The sequence below is a fragment of the Stegostoma tigrinum genome, chromosome 42 (genome assembly GCF_030684315.1).
Source record: "Stegostoma tigrinum isolate sSteTig4 chromosome 42, sSteTig4.hap1, whole genome shotgun sequence".
In the NCBI taxonomy this organism is placed as follows: Eukaryota; Metazoa; Chordata; class Chondrichthyes; order Orectolobiformes; family Stegostomatidae; genus Stegostoma; species Stegostoma tigrinum.
The window spans coordinates 16,213,162-16,228,998 of record NC_081395.1 but is presented as its reverse complement, the minus strand read 5'-3'; the positions used below and the strand labels follow the sequence as shown (position 1 = coordinate 16,228,998).

Sequence of the window (15,837 nt, the reverse complement as noted above, 5' to 3'; positions counted from 1 at the left end):
GAAAGTGTGTTTCCATGCTGTATGACTCTATGACATTGTAGTAATCCTTCAGTGCAGCATCAGAATATCAACCTGGATTTAAGTTTTTAGAAATGGATTTCAGCACCTTACCTCATGACTCAGCTGAGCCACACTAACATCTTGTCATGACTCTAAAATATTCCAGTTCTTATTCCTATCTCAATAAAAAGATAAATTTTAGACCAGGAGTTACAGGTTATTCAATGAGAAGGTCAAAGTCAGAGGTCATTTTAAGAGCAATTTTTCTTAAGAAGCAGCAGGATCGAGATGGTACATAATCGAAACAGTCCAAAAAGACATAGAAAGTAGACAGACAAGAGACTGGAAGAATAAAGCAAGCCAGGCAGCATTTGGGGGAAAAGGAGAAATCAACATTTTGGGCATTCTTCAGACAAATAAAGTTGATTTCCATGGCTGGACTCATTTTCTCTGTTTTCCTGAGCTGGCCACACAGATTTAGGCTAAAGCCAGTGTGGATCACTGTGACAGGCCCTTTCTGTGTGAAGTGATATTTTTCCCCCCCTTCTCTTTCCCTTCATTTAGCTATTTCTAGGGATCTCATCTTGTCATTTATTCAATGGTCCATTGGTAATGAGACAGGCATTCAAGATAGTTCATCCAATTTTAATTGATTTGGTTTAATTTATTATTGTCATATGTACCTAGGTACAGTGAAAGGTTTTGGAGCTGGAGGAACACAGCAGGTCAGGCAGCATCAGAGGAACAGGAGAGTCGACATTTCAGGTCAGGACCCTTCCAACCAGAAACGTTGACTTTCCTGGTCCTCTGATGCTGCTTGACCTGCTGTGTTCCTCCAGTTTCACATGGTGTTGACTGATTCCAGCAACTGCAGTTCTTGCGATCTCACCGTGAAAAGTTTTGTTCTGCATGCATCATAGGCAGATCACACCATACAAAATGCAGAAAGGTAATAGAACAGAGCGAGGAATGCAACGTTACAGCAGCAAAGAAAGTGCACAAAGAGCAAGATCAACATTCAATTTGAAAATTGAGAGGTCCATTCAGAGGTTAATGACAGCAGGGATCAAGCTGTTCTTCAATCTGTTGGTAGGTGTGTTTAAGCTTTTGTATCTTCTGCCCAATGGAAGAGATTATAACCAGGGTGGGAGCCGTCTTTGATTATGTTGTCTGCCTTTCTGAGGCAGCAAGTGGTATAGATGGAGTCAATGGATGGAAGGTTGACTCGTATGAGGGACAGGGCTAAGTTCACAACGCTCTAGTTTCTTAGAGTCTGGGAAGAGCAGTTGGCATACCAAGCTGTGATGAATCCAGATCAAATGCTTTCTATGATGCATCTGGAAAATTTGGTAAGAATTGGAATTAGAAGTCCATGAACTCGTTTTGAGACTGGTTAGCTGGGATGTCACATTTAAGCTGTACTCAGAGCAGTTGTTTTATGTAAGGGACAGAAAACACCTGACCCTGTCAGGATCATCTTGGGTCTGTGCTGGAGCCATCTCTTTGGCAGCAGTGAAACGTTGAGTTCTCAGGGGCTCCCGACACATAGATCATGATTAACTGGCCGATCATAGAGAATCAATTTTACTGCCTGCCCATATTCCCTCACTGCAATCTCACACCCTAAATTCCCCTCACTAAAGGCAGATTGACCATCATGCTGTTGCACGACCTCTGCATCCAGATATGCATAGCTGGAAAGAAAACGTGCATGATCTTAAAATAACAGGTTTTGGCAGTTTGTTGCATCCTGTTCCAGTTTGGTCCAGGTGGACTATCATTGCAGAGTAAATCAGGTTTCTTGGTGACAGATCAATAAGGAATATACAAGAAACTGATATGTGATCTCAGAGGACGAAGAAGAATTATGGGGATGTTGCTGTGCCTGACATACGAGCTGACCAAGGGCTCTGAAAACAAAATCTCAGCCATTGAAGTGACCTTCCATGCCTCCACCTGTGAAAGCAACCAACAACACGGTAGCTCTTCGTGAGGATCAGTTACTAAGGCCGACCTGCAGCTTGACTAGAAGCAAAGTGACATCACGAACTACATTGGGGAGCAATAAAGATGAGTGATGAATCTGGACTATCTAAAAAGAAACCAAAAAATGGACAACTTCATGGATTGGGAAAATATATTTTGCTCATAACTAAGTGATAAGAGGTCTTGCCTTACATTTCATCAAATTATATCAATAAAGAGAGGAACAAAAACAAAAATTGCTGGAAAAGCTCAGTAAGTATGGCAGCATCTGTGAAGAAAAAAAAAATCAGTTAATATTTTAGATCTGGTCACCCTTCCTCAGTAAAAAGGGAATTTGGAACACCACCACATAATGACATTGTAAATTCATGGATTTTCCTTATGAAGCATGCTTTGGGCAAAGCAAGTTGGTGAGATGAATAGAAGATAATAAAATGTGAGGCTGGATGAACACAGCAGGCCAAGCAGCATCCCAGGAGCACAAAAGCTGACGTTACGGGCCTAGACCCTTCATCAGAGAGGGGGATGGGGGGAGGGAACTGGAATAAATAGGGAGAGAGGGGGAGGCGGACCGAAGATGGAGAGTAAAGAAGATAGGTGGAGAGGGTGTAGGTGGGGAGGTAGGGAGGGGATAGGTCAGTCCAGGGAAGACGGACAGGTCAAGGAGGTGGGATGAGGTTAGTAGGTAGCTGGGGGTGCGGCTTGGGGTGGGAGGAAGGGATGGGTGAGAGGAAGAACCGGTTAGGGAGGCAGAGACAGGTTGGACTGGTTTTGGGATGCAGTGGGTGGGGGGGAAGAGCTGGGCTGGTTGTGTGGTGCAGTGGGGGGAGGGGATGCACTGGGCTGGTTTAGGGATGCAGTAGGGGAAGGGGAGATTTTGATGAAGGCCATTTTGAAAGCTCACCAGTTGATTTTCTTTAATTGAAACCAGCAACATTGAAATCTTTCTGCAAAGCATTAATCATTCACAGATGATGAAATAATTAAAGAAGCAAATGACTGTGTTGCTGACATTTTATTCAGACTTTAAGATCAAAGAAGAAATAAAAGAGGCAATACAGAGCATCTCAAATCCATTCCTCCAAGCTGACGTTGGTGGGTAGACTACCAAATTCCATCAGGCATTTGATTTACAAAGCAGTGGAGCTGATACAGTGATAATTATTTTGCCAAAATGATTCTGAGCTGAAAGTCATATCAAGGGACAGCCATTTTTGGTCATTCATAAACAGAGAAAAATAATCACTCCCAGCATGTTTAGCTTGGGAAACTTGGTCAGCATGAATAAGTTGGACCAAAGGGTCTGTTTCCATGCTGCATGACTCTATCTGCTCCAAAAGTGAATGCATGCTTTGGTTCCACATATCTCTGCGAGATCACATGCGCCTTGAAGAAAATAATCAAGTCCAAAATCACATTCTCCTCTCAGATACCTATTTGACGGATAGTCTACAACTAGCAGTGTAAAACCACAACACAGACTTCAAGACAGTGGCAGAGCTTTAGTGGGTGACACTACGACTTGGTGTGTTGAGGACAAAATGAATAATTATTTTTAGTGCTATAAGTCACTATACATAAACTATTTCTTCTAGATTTTCTGGGGTTGGATTCAAAGTGATCTTGTGCTTAGGCAAAGTCCAATTCCACTGAGCTTGGCTTTCCTGCACTTATTAACAAAGAAGTTTTCTTCATTACCTCAAGAGAGAGCTAATCCTACAATATTCAATAAATTTCTGAAGATTTTATAAATTTAATACAAGTGGATTTCTACTTGCCCAGCAATCAGCCTTTCCTGGCTCAAGTGATGCAGTGGGAGGGGTGGTCATCATTCAACTCAACCACATAAGAAACAATAGGAAGGTGTCAAATAGAAACAGGGAAGATGTCTGTCCCATGCAACTCGAGTAATATTCAATACAGCAGAGCATCTTTGCTCAATTAACACTTGCCCATCCATCAGTCTCAGGGGGTTGATGGTTGCACCAAGCAGCCTCTGATCCTGCTGTACACAGAACGTAGATTTCCACTATCACAGGCAGCTTGGCATTCTGGACATGATTGATCCAGCATTTATTTGCACTGTATCTATGTGAATTGGCAACTTTCATATGATACAGTTTCTAGCTGTTGGGCACAAGTTTTTTTTCCCTCTGCTGATGAGCAGGTCTCAATCCAATCTTTGTTGTGGGACCCACTTTTCCAAAAAATTGCTGCTGCTAGGTCATAAACAATTGAACTTTGTGACTTCCATACCTTATCAATATCAATGTTGATTGATGAAGCTTTTATTGATTGTTTGTAAAATATTTCACAATTTCATTTCATGGATCCTTGGTAATTTAGTTTCATAACAGAAGTATCAATGACGGCAAAAAAATTCAGCAAGAATTGTCAGAGAGGATTATTTTGTACATTCTCATTAGAGATGAGAATCACTGGAACCTGTTAGACACTGAAGTGCAGAATTTTCAAAGATTAGTCACTTAAAGTAACTTTCAAATTAAGTCAGGGTGATCATCATCATAGAATCCCTGCAGTATGGAAACAGGCCATTTCGCCCAACATGTCCATACCACCCCTCTGAAGAGCATCCCATCCAGACCTATTTCCCTACCCCTGCATTTCCCCATGTCTAACCCAAACATTCCTGGACAATCACCCAAGGCTGGTATTGAACCCAGGTGTCTGGCACTGTGAGGCAGCAGGGCTAACTACTGAGCCACCATGCCACCCTTAAAACGTTTTTCACAAAGTGAACTGTTCAGCCATGGAATGCACTGTCTGGAAATGTGGTATGTTCAATTGAGGCATTGAAGAGGGCACTGGAAATTTTTTTTGAATAGTAATGACGTGCAGGAATAATGGGAAAAGATTCTTGAATTAAAGGGGAAATACGATCCAGCCCTGAAAAATTAGCCACACACTCAAAAGATTAAATTCCAGCTATTTACAGAGATTGTCAAAATAAACTGAAACAAATCAAATACTATCAGACAGTCAATGCTGGATGCGACAGACGAATCCAAACTCTGCTGTAACCTATGAACTTGCTGATGTCTTAGCAGATTGAAGGACCAAGTGAATGCCTTCCCCCACAGACAGCAGCTGAATGACGCCGGGGGGGGGGGGGGGGGGGAAAGAGAGAGAGAACGCCAAAGTGAGTGAGTATGTTGGAGTACACACCAGTCAGATAATTCCTCGAAACTCTTTCTACAACAAGTGCAGCTGAATGACCTCTCCTCAGTGTGAATTCTGTGGCATGACTGGGCGATAAATAACCATGCAAATCCCTTCCCACAAACAGAGCAGCTTAATGGCATCTCCCCTGTGTGAACTCACTTGTGAGCAATGAGTGTAGATGATTGAAGCAAATCTCTTCCCACACATAGAACAGTTGAATGGCTTCTTCCCAGTGTGTGTGCTGGTGTGCAGCGAGGGTGGATGACTTCTTAAAACACCTTCCACGGAAAGTGCGGATGAAGGGCCTCTCCTCTGAATTTTCTGGTGCATCAAAAGGCCAAATGACCGAGTGAATTCCTCCTCACACAGCACAGGTAAATGGCTTCTCCCCATTGTGAATTCGCTGTTGTATAGTGAGTGTAGATGTGCTATTGAACCTTTTCCCACAATAAGTGCAGCTAAAGCGCCTCTCTTCGGTGTGAATTCTCTGATGTAACATTAGGAAGGTTGTTGGAGCAATCTCTTCCCACACGCAGAACAGCCGAATGGCTTCTCTCAGAGATAGTAAGAACTGCCGATGCTGGAGTCAGAGATAACAGAGTGTGGAAATGGAGGTACACAGCAGGTCAAGCAACATCAGAGGAGCAGGAAAGCTGATGTTTTGGGTCGGGATCCTTCTTCAGAAAGGCCCTTCATCTTCCTCATTTCTTATTCGTGTACTTATCCAAATGCCTTTTAAACACTAACTTTGGCAGTCAATTCCTCACACTAACAACTGTATAAAGAAAATGCTCCTCATCTTTTTTTAAAGACGATCTTAAAAATATGCCCCATAGTCTTGAAATCCCCCAATCTAGGGAGAAGACACCTGCCATTCACCTTTTGTATGCCCCTCAAGATTTTATAAACCTCTATCGTCACCCCTCAACCCCCTATGCTCCAGTGAGAAAAGTCCCAGCCTATCAATCCTCTCCTTATAAATCAAACATTCCATTCCTAGCAACATCCTAGTAAATCTTACCTGAGCCCTCTCCAGCTTAATAACAACCTTCCTATAACTAGATAACGTCCCGTACTACAACAACAACATCACATCCCAACTCCTATACTCAAAAGGAGTTTGTAATCTTAGATAACCTTCTTCGCTGTCCACTATACCATCAATTTTGATGGTATCTTCGAAACTGCTCAGTACCCTGTTCCCACTTTGATCCCTTTACCCTATGATCTAGATGTAACTCCTTAAAATAAAACACTGTGGATGCTGGAAATCTGAGGCAAAAATAGGAATTGTTGGAGAAATCCAGTAGGTCTGGCAACATTATGGAGACAAAGCAGAGTTATCATCGAGTCCAGTGAGGTGTCCAGTTCTGGTTATCTAGTTATAGGAAGGATATTATTAGGCTGGAGAGGGCTCAGAAAAGATTTACCAGGATGTTGCTAGGAATGGAATGTTTGATTTATAAGGAAAGGCTGGGACTTTTCTCACTGGAGCATAGGGGTTTGTGGAGTGACGTTATAGAGGTTTATAAAATCATGAGAGGCATACAAAAAGGTGAACGGCAGGTGTCTTTTACCTAGGTGCGGGGATTTCAAGACTATAGAGCATATTTTTAAGATTGTCTTTAAAATAAGACAAGGAGCATTTTCTTTACAGGGAGTTGTTAGTGTGAGGAATTGACTGCCGAAGTTAGCGTTTAAAACACATTTGGATAAGTCACTGCAGCTAAAAAGTTTCTCCAGCAATTTCTGATTTTCTAACTAACTCCCTAATGAACTCATTCAATTGTTTTGCCTCAAGCACTTTATGTGGTGGGGAATTTTGCAGGCTCACTAGTCTCCAGGTTCTCCTGATCTCAGTTCTAAATGCCATACCCTTAAGGCTGTGATCCCTGGTTCCAAACTCCCTGGTCATCAGAAACATCCTTTACTCTGTCTAGGCCTGTTCGGATTTTACAGATTTTGCATTATTTTAAACTCTAGGGAATGCAGTTCCTAATCAATCCAGTCTCTTCAAACCTCAGTCCTTCTATCCAAGCTAGAGTCTGGTCCTGGACAGGGTTCAGGTCATTTCCATTAGAGATGAAGAACTGGGAAATAATTTCCAGATAAACTAGAATAGTCTGTTCTGAATTTCTATCTTGTATTTATAGTCTGGACTTCTGTCAATTCTTTCTTCACAGGGTCTTTGAAGTGAAGATTTAGAGACAGGAAAAGTCTAATCCAACATCATGTCAACACTCAACAGTCCCTGAAATTCATTGATGGAAGGAGAAACGTTTGTCTCTTCTAATTGTGGGAAAATACTTCAAAACAAAAACAAAAAAAAAGGGGTAACTTGGAAATTACTGACAGTCATGCTTTGTCAGATGGAAACTAGTGAGAGGACGTTCCCTCCCCCTGAACTGATACAGTCTGTAAACAGGTTGACTCTTTATAAAGCTCTTAAGACAACTAGAATCCAGTTCTAGTCAGCACACATCAGGCGTACAAAATTTCAACAGGCAGGCTAACAAAAATTTGGTGGTGAATTTCTGGGATTAATTACACAGAAAGAATTCCTTCAGTCTATTATATCTGCACCAGTCAAACAACATCCATCTATTCTAAAAGGTAACAAAAGTGTAGAGCTGGATGAACACAGCAGGGCAAGCAGCATCTCCTAAGATGCTGCTTGGCCTGCTGTGTTCATCCAGCTCTACACTTTTGTTATCTCGAATTCTCCAGCATTTGCAGTTCACGTTATCTCCATCCTTTTCCAATCCTATTTTCCAGCACTTGGCTCACAGGCTTGTATTTTATGGTAATTCAAATGATCATCTAAATAATTTTTAAACATCTTGATGCTCCCACCTCTACCACCTCACTGGCAATGACTTCCAGAAACCTATCATTCTATGGGTGAAAGCTACTTTCTTCATTCCACCTCTAAACCTCCCTCACCTTAAAAACTTCCCCACTGGTTATTGATCCAACTAAGGGGAAATATTTCTCCTTTTCTATGGCCCTCAGGATTTTGCCCCACAGCCTTTCTGCTCTAACCTATTTAGTTTCCAGAAAGTGTTGACTTAACAAAAACAACTAAACAATTTAGGTATTTTTTTTCATTAGAGTTTAGAAAAATGAGTAGCGATTTATTGAAATAAGATTTTGAAGGGGTTTGACGTGGTAGATGTTTAGATGTTTCCATTGTGGGGGCAACCCCCAAACTTGGGGTCATAGTTACAGAATAATAGGAAACTAATTTAAAACTGAGCACAAAGGAATTTCCTCTCCCAGGTAGTAATGAATGTCTGGAATTCTTGACCCATGAGACATGTGGAGTCTGGATCGTCAAAGTATTTAAAAAGAAAAATGACAGTTTTTTAAAAAAAATAATCAGGACTTGAGGCCTCAGACAGGTTAACCATGATAGTGGGGTAAGTTTGAGGGTATGGAAGGCCTGCTCATATTTATTGTGTTCTAACATACAGAAGACACAGATTTGAGGTTTTGAGACTGAGATCTGGTGGGGTGTGATGGTAAGTTTTTTGGAGCAATAATACCCAGAACTCATTGGTCGTGAGGGTGGTGGAAATATAGATGGTGAATTATTTGCCAAGAAAACTGAGCAGATACTGGAGGGAAATTAAATTTAGGGGGTTTTAGGGATACAGAAGGAAATGAGAGACTGTATTGCTGAAGAGATACTACGGGGGCTAAAAACCATCTCAGAATCATACACAATAGAAACCAGCGATCCTTTCATCCAACTAGTCCATGGCAACTATATTCCCAAACTAAACTAGTCCCAGCTGCCTGCATCTGGCCCCTATCCCTCCAAACCTTTCTGTTCTTGTTCTTAAACAAATGTATTTTAAATGTACTGGACCTGTATTCTACATTTCCTCTGGCAGTTCATTCCACACGTGAACGGCTCCGTGTGTAACAAGCTGCTCCTCATTTCCTTTTCAAATCTTTCTCCTCTCACCTTAAAAATATACCCCCTAGTCCTGATCTCCCTCATCCTAGGGAGAAGACTGTTGCTATTCACTTTATGTCGCTCATGATTTTATAAACCTCTATAAAGGTCACCCCTCAACCTCCAATGCTTTAGTGAAAAAGTCCAAGACTACTGCTACAATTTAAACCTCCATTCCTTGCAATATCCTGGCTAATCTGTTCTGAACCCTTTCAAATTTAATGACATTTTTCCTATAACAGGGCAACCAGAACTGTAGAGACCAGAGGCCTCACCAACATCCTGTACAACCTCACTCCTAAACAAAGGTCTAAGCAATGAAGACAAGCATGCTAAATGCCATCTTAACTGCCCTATCTACATGTGATGTATTTTTCAAAGAATTATATACCAGAACTCCTAGGTCTCTCTGATCTACAACACAACCCAGGGCCCTACCATGGAACTTTCATAAATGCAACCTGTGCATAAGTTTACAATCCTGTGCCATAATGACCATGACTTGTAATTTGTGCCTTTGTCAGAAATACCTTTGGGGTACATCTGAGCTGGTCTCCCCTAATGTATTCTTCTTCAGGGGTGATGCCCAGAACTGAATACAGTCCTCCTGTTCTTATGAAAGCTGATATTAACATGAAGACTCAGTTCTATTTCTTTTCACAAATGCTGCCTAACTTGCTGCGAATTTGCACCATTTTTCATTTTAAAAAGTTTTTCAAGAAGATCAACTGTAGCCCGATCAGGATTTAAAGTATTTTGGTATGTTTCTAGTTATTCTGATCTCTGAAACCTTTTCAGACACATGCAGACATTTTTCCTTCCACAATCAAAATGTTGGTGAGATTCAAGTTCTGATAAAATGAACGACTGTCAAGTCTTTTAATCGTAGAGTTTTTACGGCAAAAAAAAGGCCTTTAGTCCTTTCTATCTGCAGCAGTCAGGCTGCACCTAGCTAACCTAGTCCCATTTTCCAGCACTTGATCCATAACATTGTATGCTATGGTGTTTTAAGTGCTCATGTAAGTACTTCTTAAATGTTCTAATGGATCCTACCTCTACCAGAGTTCAACCTAAGCTGTGTGGCTGCTGCTCACGCATGCTAATCACTGTGTAAAAGCATTGACTTCTAGTGCAGAAGTCGCTGCCATACATAGATCGGAGACCTGCAAACTAATTAAAATCTTAGAGGGGTTATTGACCTCTACCACTCTTAAGCAGAGAGTTTGAGACAGCTGCCACCTACTTGCGTAAAATAAAAGCTTCTCAACCTCCTGCCTTTTATCTTAAGCCCATGCCCCATGGCTATTGATCCCTCCGCCAAGAAGGTTTGTTTTATCTCCCCTATCTGTGCCTCACTCCACCCCCTTCAACCTTCTCTGCTCCAAGGAAAGCAAACCCAATTTTCATAGCTGAAATGTTCTTATGAGTGTATAGAGCTGAAGCGGAAATTGAGAGAGTTTTCAGGAACACCCAAACCAAGGCAGCGTGAAGATTATGGGAAAGGATTTAATTACTTATCCCAGCTGGAAATCCATTGACACAGCTTTAGATCTTCAAACACGCTCAATGAACACAAGCGAATTCACACAGGGCATAAACCATTCAGTTGCTTCATGTGTGGGACGAGATTCTCTCAATTAAATCGCTCTCCAGTCACACCACCATTTTCACATGAAGGAAAAAAATCCAGTCCACTGCACATCCTGTGGAAAGACATTCAGGCAGTCAATGGACCTCAAAGAACACCAACACACCACACTGGCGAGAAGCCATTCGTCCTCTGTGTGGGGGTCATCCCAACTGCTGTTACTTCAAGTTCACACTGTGGACAGGCTATCCCATTTGCAGAGACATCAGTGAATTTGTAAGTGATTACAGGGCTTTGATTCTGCTGTTACTGCTGCTGTCAACCATGGACATGGATGACAATCTGACAATATTTGGTTTGTTTCCACTGACATTAACAATCCATAAATATAGGTGCAGTTGGATATTCTCAATGTATCACAACTTTGAGGCCAAAATGCCTGTTGTTGTTATGCAACTGTGATCTTCCCCCTTAAATCAAGGACTTTATCTACAAATATAATTACAGTGGAATTATGAACTTTTGCATCGATCCTAAATTAGTCTTAAACTGCACAATTCAATGTCTGAAAAGTTCCACTGATTAACATCTTCAATTAGAAAATGTTAATGAATACTTCTTACAACTTTTGCAGATTTGTACATTCACCAAAGCAATAGATCCGTTAGGAAAGTAAATTATCAATGAACATGGAACAAAGTAATAAAATATTTTGCAAGCACATCAATAAATATTTCATTAATCTGATGAAGTTGGAAGATAGCTAATTCAATCTTTTGGTGACATAGCAACATTTGCTAAAGGTAGAACCCTCAACAAAGACTGGTTTGACAACTGATCAGAAGAGATGACACCTGTCATTGAGGCAGAAAGCATCACCTGAAAATAGTCAAGACAGTTGCGCAAATCACTGGGAGATATGATACAGAAACACTGGATCAATCTGTGTGTACAGATCTAAACTGACTGTGACAATAGAAATCTACGTGCTACATTTGAGGTGATCAAGAGCACACATGGTCTGATAAGAACTAATATTTCCTACCTGACATTTGGAAGTGAACTTCTCATTGACAGAAGTAGACAGAAACAAAACAGCCAAGAAGTTGAACACTGCTGTGAGCTGCAGACCCATGAGAGAAATTTCTGAATCTCTACTTGACACTATCCTGTAGCTTCTTGTTGTAGTTGAGTTCATCACCTGACCTGAAAAAGTCATTGATTGATTGCTCAGCAAGCAGAAAGTTTCCCGGGAAGGATAGAATCTACTCAAATACAGAAAATCCCATCTACTGCTGCACCTTCATGATCTCCTCCTCCTTTTACAGGGAGGTAGGATCTGTTCAACAGGACAAGCATGATGCAAAAATCCACGTCATACAAAGACACAGTAGACAGTAATTGAAACAAGATATCCCTCCTTAGCGTTGCACGGAAGGATTTTAAGAGTTTAAAACACTGCATGCATTGTATCTAGATGCACAGTGTGGTTTCTGTGCTGACAGATCAGCAGTGGACAGGATCTTGCCCGTACACCAGCTACAGGAGAAGATCTGGAGAAGTGGACAGATCTTCTCTTCGTATTTTCATTAATCTCAGTTAATTTTTCAGGTCCGGTGACCTTTCCTCAGACCCTTCTGGTTTTTTTTTTTCTTCACAGATGCTGCCAGACCTGCTGAGTTTTCCCAGCAACTTCTGTTTTTGTTCATGATTTACAGCAGCCACAGCTTTATACAGTTCGAATACTCAAGTAGCTCCAAGATTCCAGCACAAAGCAAGCTGCTTAATTGGTACCACGTTCAATATTCACTTCCTTTAACACTGACACTCAGTAACAACAGTCTATACCATCTACAAGATGCACGACAGAAATTCACCAAGGCTCCTTGGACTGCACTTTTCAAACCCACAACCATGACCACCCAGAAGAAGAACAGGAGCAGATAAATGGGAACACCAACACCTTCAGGTTGCCCTTGAATCCCTCCTGATTTGGAAATACGTCAACTGTTCTTCGTGTCACTTGGCCAAAATTTTGGCGTTCCGTCCCTGACAGCACCGTTGGTCCATGTACAGCACACAGACTGCAGAAAATCAAGAAGTCATCTCACCACCACTTTCTGCAGCACAATTAGGGATGAGGAATAAGTGTTGGCCACCTCTCTACTTCCTACACTCCAGTGAAAAAAGTCCCTCTAGCTCAAACCCTCCATTTCCAGCAATATCCTGTTAACTATCTTTTCTGAACCTCTCTCCAGCTGGATGACCCAATTCTGAACTCAAAGGTCTGAGCAGTGTAGCAAGTGTGCTAAATGCCTTCTTAACCAACCTGTCTACATGTGATGCAAACTTCAAAGAAGAACCCTTCAGTCTCTCTGTTCTACAACACTATCCATGGCCCTACTTTTAATTATACAAGTCCTGCCCTTGTTTATTTTACCAAAAATGCAATACCTCATATTTATCTAAATTAAACTCCATCTGCCACTCCTCATACCAGGCTGTAAGGAATTCAGGAAGGTGTTCACCAAGATCAGGCTGATTAGCAAAGTGAATCACATGGAATACAGGGCGAGTTACCCATTTTGATTCAAAATTGGCTCAAAGGTAGGAAACAAGGGTGGGGTGGTGGAGGGTTGCTTTTTAGACTTGAGGCCTGTGACCAGCAGTGTGCCATGAAGATTGTTGCAGGCTCCACTGTTGTTTTGTCTTTAATATAAATAACCTGGATACGAATGTAGGAGGTATGGTTAGTAAGTATGCAGATGACACCAAAATAGGTGGTGTAGTGGACAGCAAAGAAGGTTACCTCAGAGTACAACTGGACATTGGCCAGACTGGCGAATGGGCCAAGGAGTGGCAGATGGAATTTGGATAAAAGTAAGGTGTTGAATTTAGCAAAGCAAATCAGGGCAGGACTGATACACTTACTGGTAAGGTTCTGGGGAGGGCTGCCGAACAAAAAAGACCTGGAGTGCAGGTTCATAGATCCTTGAAAGTGAGGTCAAAGGTGGAGAGGGTAGTGAAGAAGGCATTTGGTACATTTGCATTTATTAGTCAGTGTGTTGAAAGTAGGAGTTGGAAGGTCATGTTGCAGCTGTACAGGACATTAATTAGGCCAATTTTGGAATACAACATTCAATTCTGGTCTCCCTGCTATCTGACAGATGTTGCGAAGCTTGAAAGGGTTCAGAAATGATTTTCAAGAATGCTGCCAGATTTGGAGGGTTTGATCTATGGTGAAAAGGCTGAAAAGGTTGAAAATGCTGGGCTGTTTTCCCAGGAGCACTGGAGGCTGAAGGGGTGACCTTACACAAGTTTATAAAATCTTGAGGGGCATAGATAAGGTGAATAGCCAAAGTCTTTTTCTCAGGGTGGAGGAGTCCAAAAATAGGGGTATGGGTTTAAGAGAGGGGAAAGATTTAAAAGGGATCTAAGGGTAACATTTTCCACACGGAGGGTGATGCATGTATGGACCAAGCTCCAGAGCAGGTGGCTAGTACAATTACAACATTTAAAAGGCATCTGGATGGGCAGATGAATAGACAGGGTTTAAGGGATATAGGCCAACTTCTGGCCAAAGTGTTTGCCCACTAAACACCTCAGACTGGCCCTGCCTTATTTCCCAACAGAAGGAAAAGATTTGCTCCTTCCCTTGTAGGTACATCCACATACTGAATAAGAAATCTCTTTCTTGTACATACTCAAATTCCTACCATCCAAGCCCTTAACACTATGACAGCCCAGTCTATGTTTGGAAAGTTAAAACCCCTAACTATTGCAACACTATTATTCTTACAAATTTGCTTCTCAATTTCCTACTGACTATTGAGGGGGCCTATAGTACAATCCTGGTACGATAATCATCCCTTTCTTTATTTCACACTTAGAGTTAGAGGTATACAGCACTTCACCAATACCAATCAAAATCCTATAAAAATTTAGGCCCATATCCCTCTAAACCATTCTATTCATATTCCCATCCAGATGGCTTTTAAATGTTGTAATTGGAACAATCTCCACCACTTCCTCTGGTAGCTTGTTCCGTAAATGCACTATCCCCAGTATGAAAAAGTTGCCCTCGGGTCCCTTTTATACCTTTCCCCTCTCACCTTAAACCCTCTAGTTTTGGATTCCCCTACCCTGGGGAAAAGACCGTGCCTATTCACACCATCCATACCCCTCATGATTTTATAAAGCTTTGTAAGGCCACTTCAGCCTCTGACGCTCCAGGGAAAATTCCACCCAAATAAACTTCAGTAGACATATTCACAAGAATATCCCAAGAACAGCCGTAACGTTATCCCAACCAAAAAAACTCCACTCCCCCTCCTCTTTTCTATCCTTCCTATAGCATCCATACGTAGAGCATTAAGCTGTCAGTCCTGTCCATGTCTGAGCCACATTTCTGTAAAAGCTGTGATATATTAGTCCCATGTTCCCAACCATGCCCTGAGTTCTTCTGCCTTACTTCTTGCATTGAAATAAACACAGTTTAATTTATCAGTCCTACCTCGTTCTCTGCCTTGCTCTTGCCTACCTTGAATGATTGAGAAAAGGACTAAAATCAACAGTATAACACTCAGACATATCTTTTTTCTCACTATCTCTTTTGGTCCCATCTCTGCCCGCCACCAGCACTAGTTTACTAGCACTAGAAATTTTCTCTTCAAATTCAGGTGCAACCCTGCCCTTCTTAGAGAGGTCACTTGTACCCCAGAAGAGATTCCAACGATCCAAAACTGTGAATCCTTGCCCCTGCACCAGCTCCGCAGTCATGCATTCATCTGCTCTAGCCTCCTATTCCTAGTCTCACTAGGATGTGGCACCAGGAGTAATCCAGTTATTACTACCCTTGAGGATCTACTTTTTAACCTCCTGCCTAATTTCCTTTATTCTCTCTCATCAGAATCTCATCCTTTTCACCAAAGTGTACAATGATATTCTGATGGTCACACTCTCCTTTGCGAATATTCCGCACCCTCTCCAAGGCATCCTTGAGCCCAGCATCAGGGAGGCCACACACCATTCAGATGTTGAGCTGTAGACCGCAGAAACAGCTGTCCATGCCCCATCACAATTGATCACTCGGAACCTGGCATACCCTTTGTTAGTCTCT

General features: G+C 41.8%; 1 protein-coding gene and 1 long non-coding RNA gene across 4 annotated transcripts in view; one reads left to right on the top strand and one right to left on the bottom strand.

Moving 5' to 3' along the window:
• LOC125449411 (zinc finger protein 721-like) overlaps nucleotides 1–15,837 on the top strand; it is a 34,300-nt gene that overhangs the window by 8,161 nt on the left and 10,302 nt on the right. The window lies entirely within an intron of this gene.
• Nucleotides 1–15,837, bottom strand: part of LOC125449421 (uncharacterized) — a 33,083-nt gene that overhangs the window by 16,257 nt on the left and 989 nt on the right. For all 3 annotated transcript variants that reach the window (XR_007246909.2, XR_007246910.2, XR_007246908.2), the window contains exon 2: nucleotides 11,764–11,924. This is a non-coding gene — a long non-coding RNA (uncharacterized LOC125449421). The remainder of the gene's footprint in view (nucleotides 1–11,763; nucleotides 11,925–15,837) is intronic.